The sequence below is a fragment of the Aythya fuligula genome, chromosome 23 (genome assembly GCF_009819795.1).
Source record: "Aythya fuligula isolate bAytFul2 chromosome 23, bAytFul2.pri, whole genome shotgun sequence".
Classification (NCBI taxonomy): domain Eukaryota; kingdom Metazoa; phylum Chordata; class Aves; order Anseriformes; family Anatidae; genus Aythya; species Aythya fuligula.
This window is the reverse complement of record NC_045581.1, coordinates 5,106,502-5,118,647: the sequence shown is the minus strand read 5'-3', so window position 1 is coordinate 5,118,647 and position 12,146 is coordinate 5,106,502. Positions and strand designations below refer to the sequence as shown.

Genomic DNA, 12,146 nt, shown 5'->3' with positions numbered 1-12,146 from the left:
CTGCGGGGTGCGGGCAGGTGGGCAGGCTGCCCGCTGGAAACGGGGCGATCCTTCCCGTAAGGATCTCTCTCGGGTTTTTTGGAGCACTTTTGTTTTCGCTGCTTCTCTTGCCCCCAGGCGAGAGGGCGAGGAGGAAAAATGTAATTCGAAGCCCGGCCGCAGCCTGGCTGGGTTTCTAGCTGCGCGATTTCCCCTGGCATCGCCGCCTTCGCTCCGTGCGCACGTCGGCTCCCCCTGCCCCGGCGGCACACGGGAGCTGAGCGGGGGCCAGCGGGGGTCTCACAGGGGCTTGTGTCCCCCCCCCAGTAATATTCAGCCCCTCCGAGGGATGGGGCAGAGGCAGAAAACCACAGGGAGCCTCAGGGGTGGGGTGCTGCCCGGCACTGGGGGGGCCCGCAGCCCCCACCCCGCTGCCAGGTCCCTGTCCTAAATTCGCAGGATCCGGCCCCCGAAAGGAGCAGCTTTGTTTCCCAGTGTCCCTCGCAGACAGATCAAAACTGCATTTTTACAGAAGCAATAAAAATCCCAGGAATTCACCGGCCTTATGATTTATTAAACATGTTCCTTATAGCAAAGCTGCCCGTAGATGAGAAAATAGCTCCAGCGGGTTATTGCCTCGCCTGGGGCTAACGCACGAGGGGGGACCTGCCGTGCCTCACGGGGACTGCTCGGTAGGATCGGGAGCCAATTAACAGCAAGGCTCTTAAAAAAAGGGAAAAAAATCAAATAAAATAAGCACCTTGTGCTTGCCAAGGTGTTTGGGATCGAGCCACCGCGACCGGTGCTGCCAGGAGCCCTTGGGTGCTGGGGTCTGTAGGGGACGGGCACCCACGGGGCAAGGGCATCGCGCCACTGAGGTGCTGGTGGTGGCAACCCCAAAGGTTTCAGCACTTGCCCCCGAACACTTTTGATCCCAGCAGGGTGTTTCGCAGCAATGGGATGAGAAAGTCCAAAAGTTGGGGCCAGGTATTGGCGGGGTCCGCTTGGGTCCCCCCACAACCGATGGCGCGCGGCGGGTCCTCGGGGCGCAGGAGGCAGGCGAATAAAGTGGGTCAGGGGGAAAGAAGGGATGACAAAAGGGAAAAATAAAGAACCAACAGCATGCAGGCTAGGAGAGGACCGCGAGGAAGATCCGGGCAGGGAAAAGCCGTCGCATTTATAGGGTCCGGTGACGGGGTCCCCCCCCGCGCCCCCAGCCCCATTTCCCCGCAGCCAGGTGAGCGGGGCGGGCTGGGGGGGCGCAGCGCGCCCTTACCTTGGCCGGGGCGCTCCCGAGGCTCGCAGCGGGGGCTGGAGGAGCAGCCGAACCGAGCCGAGCCGAGCCGCGCTGCCTGCCCCTGGCGGGACGGGGCCGGGACGGGGCCGGGACGGGGCCGGGGCCGCTCTGGCGGCGGGCGCGGGGCGGCGCGGGGGGCGCGGAGCGGGGCGGAGCGGGGACTGCGGGACCGAGGGAGGGGGCGAGGGGGCGGCTCGCAGCCGGCTGGGCCGGGCTGGGTTGGCTGCGGAGACTTTTCCTTCCCTCTTTAAAAAAAAAAAATAATCATTTTTTTTCCTTTTTTTCTTTTCTTTTTTTTTTTTTTTTTTTTTTTTCTTTTTTCTTTTTTTTTCTTTTTTTCCTTTTTCTTTTTCTTTTTTTTTTCTTTTTCTTTTTTCCTTTTTTTTTCTTTTTTTTCCCCCTCTTTTCTTTTCTTTTCTTTTCTTTTCTTTTCTTTTCTTTTCTTTTCTTTTCTTTTCTTTTCTTTTCTTTTCTTTTCTTTTCTTTTCTTTTCTTTTCTTTTCTTTTCTTTTCTTTTCTTTTCTTTTCTTTTCTTTTCTTTTCTTTTCTTTTCTTTTCTTTTCTTTTCTTCCTTTTTTTTTTTCTTTTATTTTTTTCCTTTTTCTATTTTTATTCTTAATTCCAGCCCAGGATTCTCCCTCCCTTCCCCAACCACCTACAGCGACTACGTGCAAAATAACTAAATGCAGCCCCCCCCCCCCCACCCCTCCCAGCCAGCCCCCTGCACCACTTGGCTCCCTGATGCTCCACCGGCACCGCTCGCACCCCGAACCCTCTCTGGGTGCTGTGCCCCGGGGATGCTGGTGCTGGAAATACCGACCCTGGTGGTGGAAAATGAGCTCCCTCCATCCTCAGACCCCCCAGCACCAGGCTGGGTGCTGCCTGCCTCCAAGGCTGCCCGGGGATGTTGGGGCTGAATCCTTTTCCCCTCCTTGGCCCGTCTTGCAGCCAGGAGCTGGAGCAGCCCCCACGTTGCCCCAGAACAACCTTTTGCAGGCACGGGGCCAGCGCGAGCTGGAAGCATTTTCCCTCCTTTACTAAGGTGTGAGGACATCAGGGACATCACCACCCCAAAAATCCCACAACACACAGCCGGGTGCTGCTGCCCCTTGGCTCAGCACCTTTCTGAATCTTGTACCCATACAACGGGGAGCCCCATTCCCACCTCCTGCCCTGCCCAGCCACCACGTGCTGCCCCTTCCCGAGCCAGCAGTGTCACAGTGTCCCTGGCACAGGCCACCACCGCAGCTGCTGGGGACCGGGAACCCTCCCGTGTCCTGCCCGTGGGGTGCAGACCCCGGGGGGCGCAGGCCCCCGGTGTGCCCGAGGAGGCAGATTAGGGTCGCCCAGGCAACGGGCATGGAGAAAACCCGTCTGGATCGGGGCGCACAAGGGTGTTTGTTTTCCGTATTAAGCGCCTGAGCCAGGGGGAGCATCAGACAGCTAATCCCCCCTCAATGCCTTCCCCCGGATCGCGGCCGCCGCGGGACCAGACCCTGCTCCCAGGAATGCTGATGTGCTCTGGCCTGGATGGGGCTGGGTGGGCGCAGGGGTGCTGGGCTGCCCGGGGGTGCTGGAGAGGTGCTGGGCTTTGGGTGAGACGCAGCTGGTGCCGCACAGCACGGCCCCGGTGGGGCAGAGCAGGAGGGATCGACCACGGCTGTGATTATCCCAATTTAGGGGTTTGTAGGACTGGATGAGGAGGGCAGAAGCCACCCCTTCTGCAGCCCCTGCTGCTGTGTTGCTTCCCTGCGAGCTGTGCCAGGCTCGGGGTGAGCTCAGGGTGATGGGAACAGAGCTGGGAACCCCTCCATGCCCCGAGCAGGCTCTGCCCCACCGCAGGTCCCATCCCCAGGGCACAGCGAGCAGCTCGGGGGCTGCCCCTGGCCATGGCTGAGCCCTCACCTGCTGCTCGGGGCCGTGGCCCCAAGGGGGTGGCTACCAGGAGCCACCCTGCTGGCCCTGGGCTGCCTCATCCCAGCACCGTGGTTCACCTCGTGCGTGTCTGCCCCTGCCCCGTGCTGCCTCCATCCCGTCCCCGCTGCAGACCCCGAGGAAGAGCCCGGAGAGGCCTCCACCGGCCTGGTGGCTCTCGGAGAAACGGACCGGCCTTGTTTAACCGGAGCTCTCACTGGCGAAGCATTTCCTCTCCAAACAGACTCATTAGCAGCACAGACATTCCTCTGTCCCGCAGAGCGAACCATCGGCCGTGGCCCCGCTTGGTGCCTGCCTCTCCCGCCTGTCTTCGCCCCCGCGCTCGCTCCCCCTGCGCCCCCTCGTCTGCCCCTTCGCTGGGCTGCAGCCTGGTGCCGAGTGCTGTGCTGCCCTGAGCCTGCTGTCCTGTGCCATCCTGCCCTGTGCCATCCTGACCGTGCCATCCTGAAAGTGTCACCCTGTAAGTGTCATTCTGCCCTGTGCCATCCTGCCCATGGTGTCCTGCCCGTGCCATCCTGAAAATGTCACCCTATAAATGTCATCCTGCCCGTGCCATCCTGTAAGTGTCATCCCGCCCTGCTCCATCTGGCCATGCACCACCTCCTTCCCTCCACCCATCATCACCAGAGCACCGGGCACACTCGCTCCTTGCTCAGCAGCGTCCCCAGGGTGCCATCCCCAAGGGCGCACGTGGGGCACCGGGGACGAGCGTGACCACTGCAGCCCCAGGACGTGGCCCAGCACCAGGACGGGGCTCCCATGGGGCTCCCACGGCTCAGCCCTGGTTGCAGCAGCACGGAGCTGGGCACGGCCACGCTGAGCAGCTGCCGACAGCGCTGCTCCCCGGTGGGAGAAGGAAGCCGGGTTTAGCGCGGGATTTAGCAGCTCTTCTGTCCTTGACCTTTGGCAGCTCAGCGCCCGCCAACGTGCCAGGGCTCTGCGGTGGCCCCGGCCTCCCAGGAGGGTGAAAAGCTCCGTGCTGAGGACCTGCTCCTGGCTCTCCAAGCCAGCGAGGGCTCTGGCACAGCGGCAGCACCCAGATTTGGGTGCCCGGCACCCTGCTGCGCCCAGGAGATGTCTCATGGGGCACCGGGGTTTGCTGCCCCAGCAGAGGCATGTCCCAGCCGTTCCTGCTGCTCCGCACAGAAAGAGCGAGAGAGCAGGGGGAGAAATAATTCAATCTAGGGCTGAAAAAAAAAAAAAAAAGCCTTAACTTAATTTCGGTGGGTCACGGGCATAATCAAATCAGCCCTGCGCGTCGGAATATCGTTTCCATGTTTCCACAAGCTGGGTAATTGTGCTCTGAAAACAAGCCCTTCGCTGCCTGACAGGAAAAGCTGCAGCGCGTGCGGGAGGGGGCCACGTGCCTTGGTGGGGCAGCGGGGGGCCAGGAGCACTCCTGCCAGCCCCAAATCCTCGGTCATGCCAGTCACTGCTCCGAAATGTCCCCATGGCAGGTGACACCGAGCCCTGGGGGTGTCACACACCTTGGGTTGCTTGGGTTGGGCTGCGACGGGGACCTGGGGACCCCGCGGCATCGCGCAGGTGATGCTGCCACAGGGGGCCACGCAGGCTGACCCCGCAGCATCGTGCCCCCCGCTGCCCCTTGCCCCCGGTGTGAGGAGCAGGGTGTGAGGTCCCGGAGGGTCCCGGAGGGTCCCGGAGCAGGTGGGAGCAGCCCCAGGTGGGAGCAGGCGAGGGGAGCGAGCTCGGTGCCGGCCCGGCACGGGGCGAGCCGCGGCTCCGTGTGGAGCGTGGTGCCAGATCCCAGCCTTCGGGAACATTCAGTGATGGATTAAATGCAATCTGACTACCACTGTGGGAGGTTGGAGAGAATTACTTCATACAAATGCACTTCGGAAAGTATTTAGAGTCAAATTTTCAAAAGCCCCTGAACGATTTAAGAGCCAAAATCCCATTTTCCAAAGTCACTGAAACGAGCGAGGGAAGATCAGCAGAGCAAAACACGGCTGCCAGCCGGGCAGGGGCAGGCGCTCAGCACAGGCACAGCACCCGGGAGCAGCGGGGGGCTCGGGGGAACTTCTGCAAGCAGCAAACCACAGCCCCGGGAGGAGGCTGGGGCTGCGTGCCCCGGGCTGGGCACGAGGATGCTTGGGATGCTTCGTCCTCCAGGAGCATCCCCGGTGCCTCTGCCCCCGGAAGGTTCAGCCCCGGGGCTGTAAGGGGAGAAGGCAGGGAACTGCACGGCTCCTTCCCTTATCCCACAAGCTCTGCAGTTCTCCTCAAAGCATCTACAGTTCCCCGCTCAGCATCCTAATGAACCGCAAGGGCAGCTGGGACCCTCGGAGGCAGCGACCACGGAGACTCAACCCCCCCCCAAAAAAAAAAAAAAGAGTAAATCCCAAAGCAATTAGCCTTGCAAGCTTCGGCCGGGCTGGTGGAGGTTCCACATTCCTCAGTGGCTATAAAGCTCTTTACTGGGATTGTTTTTCTGCGTAAGCCCTGCCCGGGGTACACATGGCCGTGGCTCCGGCTCCCAGCGCCTTTGGTGCATGTCATAAAAAAAACACTCTCAGCACGTTGACTTTGCTAGAGCTAAAAAGAAGCTGGTTTATATGCTTCCCCCGATAGAAAGCGTAAAGGATCTGAGACGGAATTCTTGCTCCAGGATCCTTTACAATTCCTGGAGGACATTTTTGGAAAGGGAAGGGTTGTATTTACTTTGGCAGCTGCCTCCCCTCCTATATACATATGCATGGAAAAACTGCACTCACCTAACGTTTCCAAGGCTCCCTTTTCTGCAGAGGGCCAGCCCAGGTGGGAGCTGGCGGCCCCGGGACCCCTGTTTGTAAATGGGGCTTTGGATGGAAAGCCACAGGGGAGCTAAGGTGAAAGCTCCCCCCGGAGCAGCCCCGAGGGGTGATGCTGTGGGATGCGGGACCTGCCCGGGGTGCAGGGGGCCCTGGGGGCTGCTGGTGCCCACCCGTCCTTCTGCATCCAGGGGGATGTCAGAGGAAAATCCTGCTTGATGCTGAGCATCCCTGCCTGGGCACGGAGCCCTGAGCAGAGCGGCTTTGGAAATGCAGCTGGGGTTTAGGGGGAGGATGATGAGAAAGGTGGCTGGGGACTGCTCACGGTGCAGGAGCAGGAGCAAGAGGTGACTCCATCCCCAGGCTGCTGTGGGGGTCACAGGGGCAGCAGACACAACCCCAGAGCCGGCTGCGGTGTCCCCGAGGGCAGGGCTGCGTCCCCTCCTGCACAGGCATCCTGCTGCGGGCTGGGAGCACGGGCTGCAGTGACCCACAGCACTGTTAAACACAGCAAATTCAAAACAGGCACGTGCAAATCCTGCCGCAGGATATTGCTCGAAATAGCTCAGCGCGGTTCCAGGGATGAGACGCTCACGTGAGCGCCGGCGGCGTCTGCTCCTGCGCTCCCAAGGGGCTGGGCTCGGGGAGCTCTCAGCCAGGGAGATGGGAGCTGCTGGTGGCACAGATCCTGCCCGTGGTGCTGGGATGGGATCTGGGGACCAAACCCTGCAGGATGTCTTTTTCCTGAGCACTTTTTCCCAGCTCATTTTGGGGGAGGTGTTGGAGAACTCCTGGAGCACTCCCGTGGCCGCTGCACCCATGGGGCTCGGTGGGCAGGTGGGGACGAGGCGAGACCCGGCTGCCCGGGGAGAGGGAATGGGAGAATAGGAGAGCAGCTGGGAAGCACACTCCTCTCCTGGCTTCCCAAGCTGCACCTAATTCAAACCAGCTCCTCGAGGCAGCAGCTCTGCACCCCTGCTCTGCACCACGGAGCTGGCACAGCCGGAGCTGGGCACCGTCCCCGTGCCCCCCGGTGTCCCCAGTGCCACCTCTCCCCGCCCCGTGCCTCCAAAGGTCTCCTTGGCTGCTGTGATTAATTCACTGACAGTGGGCTCGAAATAAATCCACTCGTTGGCACGTTGTAAATTCATCACGTGCTCGGAGCACACATTCCAGCCCGCCATAAACACCCCTGGCTCCTCGCTAGTAAATCTGCCGCCGGGGCCGGCCGCCGCGCTGAGACCCCGCATCCCAGGGGGGCTGCTCCTTCCCGGCCGGGGGGGGATCCACAGCACCCACGGTCCCCAGAGGGGGCTCTCACCCTCCCCGTGCTCATCCCTGCTCCTCGCTGCAGGCGTGGGCTGGATCCATGTCCCCAGGTGCTGTCGCCCCCATGGGTGCTGGGGACGCGTCCCATGGGAAGAGGGCAGTGTCCCGTGACCGAGCATCAGTGCGAGAGGAGGTTTGCTGCTCCCTTTGTGCTGCTAAAACCTCTGTGCAGTAAAAGAGGGGGAGAAAAAAAAATAATGTTTTATTATCCTCTGAGCAGCTGCTGCTTCGTTTTACAGGGGTCACGCTCCGAGGAGGTCTGGCCGGAGGAGCAGAGGCGCAAAGCACAGCACCGAGCTGCTCCGCTTCTGCTCCCCGGCCCCTTTTGCCCCACAACACCAGCACCCAAAGGTGCTTTTGGGGTGCTTTTGGGGTGCTGGTACCCGCCGAGGTCTGGCAGAGCAGAGCTGTGCTCCCGGCCCCGTTGGCTCCATCGGGTCCCACCGCACGGGAGCAGGGAGGGGGCTGCGGGGGCCGGCGCTGCCCAGGGAAGCGCACTTGTTGCTTTATGATTTTTATCCGCCACCCCATTGTTGGGGCTGTCAGCGGGTCGCCTCCGGGAGGTGGAGCAGGGCCCGTTTCAATGGGTGCCGGTGTGGGGCCGCATCCTGCGGCACCCAGAGCGCCGGTGTTGGAGCCAGACAGTGCGTGAGCAGGGCTGGGCGCTGGAGCGGGGGCCCCGGGCTCCGTCCCATTGAATTCCCTGGGAAGGGAAGCCCGGGGCCCTACACAACCTCCCTTTCCCAGAGGAAGCCACGTGCTGGGGTCAGGGCATCGCCTGTGCCCAGCTGGGGCAGGGCTGTGGGATGCAAGCACCAAGCCCAGGGGGGGGTCAGGGGCTGCTGCAGCCCCCCAGCACCGCGCGGAGCCTCTCCCACCTTGGAGACATGGTGCAAGGCTGGGGGGAGCGGGCACCACCATGGATAGGGGGCCAAGAAAAAAGGGGACACGACGTCTCCACGATGGGGACAAGTGCTTTGGGGACACGTTGGCTCCCAGTGTTGGTGCCCCCCTCCCTGCCTCTCCATCCCCCGAGCCCCCCATGCCGGTGGGAGCGCTGCGCGTCTCCCCGCGGCCAGCCCGGGCGCGCTCTCGGCAGCTCCGTCCCGCTATGAAATAATTTGTTATTTTAGTTGTAAACCAGCCGGTGGCCCCTTTCCAGACGGCGCGAGGGAGAAGCCAAGCCAGCCCCGGTGCCGTTAATGACTGCGCCATTCAGGCGGCCCTGGCAGGGCTGGCAGCGCCTGCCCCGGCCTCCCCCCGCCGCTGCGGGGCCGACGTTTTCATAGGGACCGAGGCGATGATGAATTGCTCGGGGCCGGCACCTCTCTGAGCTCCTTTTGTGCACGCCAAGCGTGCCAGGGCCGTGCGGGCGCGTGGAGAGCAGCACCGGTGGGCCCAGGTGCATCCGCATCCCGTGCCAGGATGGGCAGGGGCCGGGCAGGGCTCCCCCCGGGTGCCCTCGTGCGCCCTGCAAAGGGGCCAAAATCCAGCCCTGGGGCCCGCTGCTGGAGCTGGGCTGTTCCTGGGCTCCTAGGTGAGAGCATCGCTGCTGGGGGCTCTTCCAAATCTGCTTTCCCAGTGGGGCTCCTTTCCCCCCAGCTGTGGGATGAGGAAGGTTTTTTCCCTATAATAACCACGTTCAGCAGCACGCCGGGGGCAGCTGGGCTGCAGGATGCACGGAGCTGCTCATAGCTTCAGTAATTAGTGCAGTCTGGTAATGACTTTCTGCTGGAACAGAGGGCAAATCCCTTTGAAACCAGCACCCTGAGTGCCCATCCCTCTCCCCATGCCCTGCAACTCCGTGGGTGCCTGCAGCCGTCCCGTGCACACCTCGGTGCCCGTGAGCACAGTGGGGAAATCAGCAGAGCCTTGCTGCTGGGCAGGGCTGCTCGGAAACCTCGTGTCCCCCAGGAGGAACAGGGCCAGATCCTGAGCGCCCAGCACAAACTGGGATCGTGCTGAGGTTTCGCTGGGGCAGCCCCGAGCCCGGAGCAGCCCAGCCCGGGGCAGCACGGGCAGTGCCCTCTCCCCAGCAGCAGGTTTTAGCCGCGAGTCCTCAAAAATGCCAAAAATGCAACGGGAATCAAGGTTGGCCTGCTGATTTTTGATCTTTTCGCAATTGCTGCAGCGCTGCTGTAAGTACATCCAGATGGCTGCAGACCACACAGAGGCAGCCTGCGCCCCTCTGCCGCCGCTCGGGCCACCCCATCCCACCCTGTGTGACATTTGGGGACATCGGGGGCTTTGGGGCACGGTGAGGGGCCACATGGAGCTATCAGTGGCTCTCCTGGCTGCGGTGCTGGAGGCCGTGAGGATGCAGCAGGTTGAGCCACGTGCCACGGGTGGTGACCCTAATGGGTGGCATAGGGTGACCCGTCCCCAGCGCCACGTCCTCCCTGTCCCCTGCAGCTCCTGGTTTGTCGCACGGTGCCAGGGGGAGGCTGCAGAACCACCACCTGTGGCAAGGATGCGGTCACCTGTAAACCCTGCTAAGCATATAACTCATTAATTAAATCGTTGACAGAGGTGATGCTGCACACCGGGTCCCCAAAGTGCTCGCTCCGGCCCCTCGGCCCCCAGCACGAAGCCAGCACCTCCCCTGCCGCAGCGTGTCCCAGCTGTGAGTGCTGCTGCTTGGCTTTGTGTGCCGGGCTTTTTCCCTGAGCTTTGTTATCCCAGAAGCATCAAACAGGAGGGAAAATGCTCGTTTGGATCTGTGGCAGGTCAGCTGCTGGGGCTGAGGACAGACCTGGGCTTGTTTTGGTGCCTTGAGCAGCCCGAAACGTCTCCGATCACTGGTGGGTAAATGCTGCTGGGGCAGCTGAGAGCTCGTTTAAACCCCTACGACCACTGTACCTCCTGGGAAGCAGGATGGGCAGGGATGGGGCAGGTGCCTGGATCCATTTGGGGCTGGGCTCGGGGTCTTCCCACCTGTGGGCTCCCCCGACCCAACACCAGGCTCTCCGGCTGCTTGGGTTCCTTGCAGGAGCAGGAGCATGTACCGAAAGCTCACTCACCAGGCACCGAACCCAAAAAGCAAGAGCATTTTGAGGGCAATCAGAATTTCCCTTTCCCCCAGCCAGTTCCCATTAATAAAACCCGCTCTGACCAACAACTGACGCCTGCTTCTCCTCTCCACGACCAAGATAAAATACCGGGGGCCGCGGTGGGTGCCGTGCCCAGCCCCATCCATCCCCATCCCCTTCCAGCAGCCGGCATCACCCCACAGCCACCTCCCCGTGTGGCACCTGGTGGGGACAACCCCGACCCCTGGAGCTCCTCGGAGGGGTCCCGGCCCCGGTCCCGCTCCCTTTGGGCCCCATTTTCGGCCGGGCTCCCCGGAGTGGTGGCCGGCGCTCTCCCCTCCCCTCGCTGCCCACCACACGGAGGAAGTCGCAACCGCAGAGTTCTTGAAAGCATTTTTTTGGTGGAGACCACCGGTACTGAGAGATTAAAATTGCTGTTGTTTCTTCCATTACTCAGCTTTCCTGAATTATGGGGTGTAATACTCAGGGAGTGGGAATAATTAGGGGAGAACAATGGCAGGCTTGAAGGCTTAAATACGCTTGTGTGGTACTCCGAGCGAGTCCAGCCTGCTGTCACATTTCTCTAGGCCTCCATTTTCCACAGCCCGTGCCAAGCCATTTCCACTCCGGGTACCCGGTCCTCGGCTTCCTCATTCCATGGGTTGCTCTCCCCGGCCCCGCCGCCCCGTTAACGCTGCGCTCCCCGGCCCCGGGCACCGCGGCACCGGGGGGGGGACAGGGGGCAAGGGGGTGCTGGAGGCTGGGGATGGAGAAATGAAGGGTGAGGGGTGCTGGAGCCTGGGGTCAGGGGATGCTGGAGCCCAGGACATGCTGGAGCCCAGGGTATAGGGGTGCTGGAGCTCAGGGGGTGCTGGAGCCCAGGGCAGCCCCCATTGCCTAATTTTGCTCCTTTCGGGTCCCATGCACTGGGCAGGGCCATTTCAGTGCTCTGCACTCAAGGAAAGCTTTGGGTTTCTCCCCTCATGACACCGTGCAGCCAGGGGCTGGGGCCAGCCCTGCTCCGTGGGGTGTCTGTGGGGTGTCTGTGGGGTGTCCGTGGGGTGTCTGTGGGGTGCTCGGATCCAGACACGGATCCAGAGCCCATGGCACAGCCGGCCCCATGCCCAGCACCTTGTCTCCGAGCCCTCGGATGTCAGCGCTGGTGCAAATGAAAAGAAAATCGATATTTTTATATATATTTTTTTTTTTGCTGGGGAAAAATTAAAAAAAAAAAAAAAGGGACATTGTTCTGGTGAGCACTTTCCCTGAGTGAGTTCCCACGTTTCGGCTGGCCGGGCATGGCACGCAGGGGAAGCCAGCGGGCTCCCGGGGCTGAGTCTGGGGCTGTGCTCCGCTCGGGGAGGGGATTGTTTTTAACGCTTCAAACCCTTATTCTCCTCTCCCTATGAATTTAACCGCTGGGAAGCCTCCGCCGCAGCCTGCTCGAGGCAGCCAGCTCGGTCCTGCCTGTGGCCAAACACTTGCCACGGTGGGGGTGGGATGGGGACGGGGTCGGGGTCGGGGTTGGGGTCGGGGTTGGGACACATCCTGGTGTGGCACCGCACCGTGCTGGGGGTGACGGGGCTGGTCTGGGGATGGCACCGAGTGCTTTGCTGCAAGATATGGTTTAAAAATACCCCCTCCAGACCCCAGGGAGGAGCTGATCCCGTGGCAGCCGGGGGACAGAGCCCACAGCCACCTGCCAGCACCAATGTCCCGTTGTGTCCCCGATGGGGACAGAAACATCTCTACAAGGAGGACAGGGACGAGCCCTCTCCGTGGGTGCTTGCTGGGACAAGAAAAAAA

The 12,146-nt window shown here is 61.7% G+C and overlaps 1 protein-coding gene across 1 annotated transcript in view; it reads right to left on the bottom strand.

Annotated features, from left to right (window-relative positions):
* The window catches only part of COL8A2 (collagen type VIII alpha 2 chain), a 29,225-nt gene extending 27,927 nt beyond the window's left edge, over nt 1-1,298 (bottom strand). The window contains exon 1 of the mRNA XM_032202160.1: nt 1,256-1,298. The gene's annotated coding sequence lies outside the window, so the exon portion shown is untranslated. The remainder of the gene's footprint in view (nt 1-1,255) is intronic.
* Between the last annotated feature and the right edge of the window lie 10,848 nt (nt 1,299-12,146).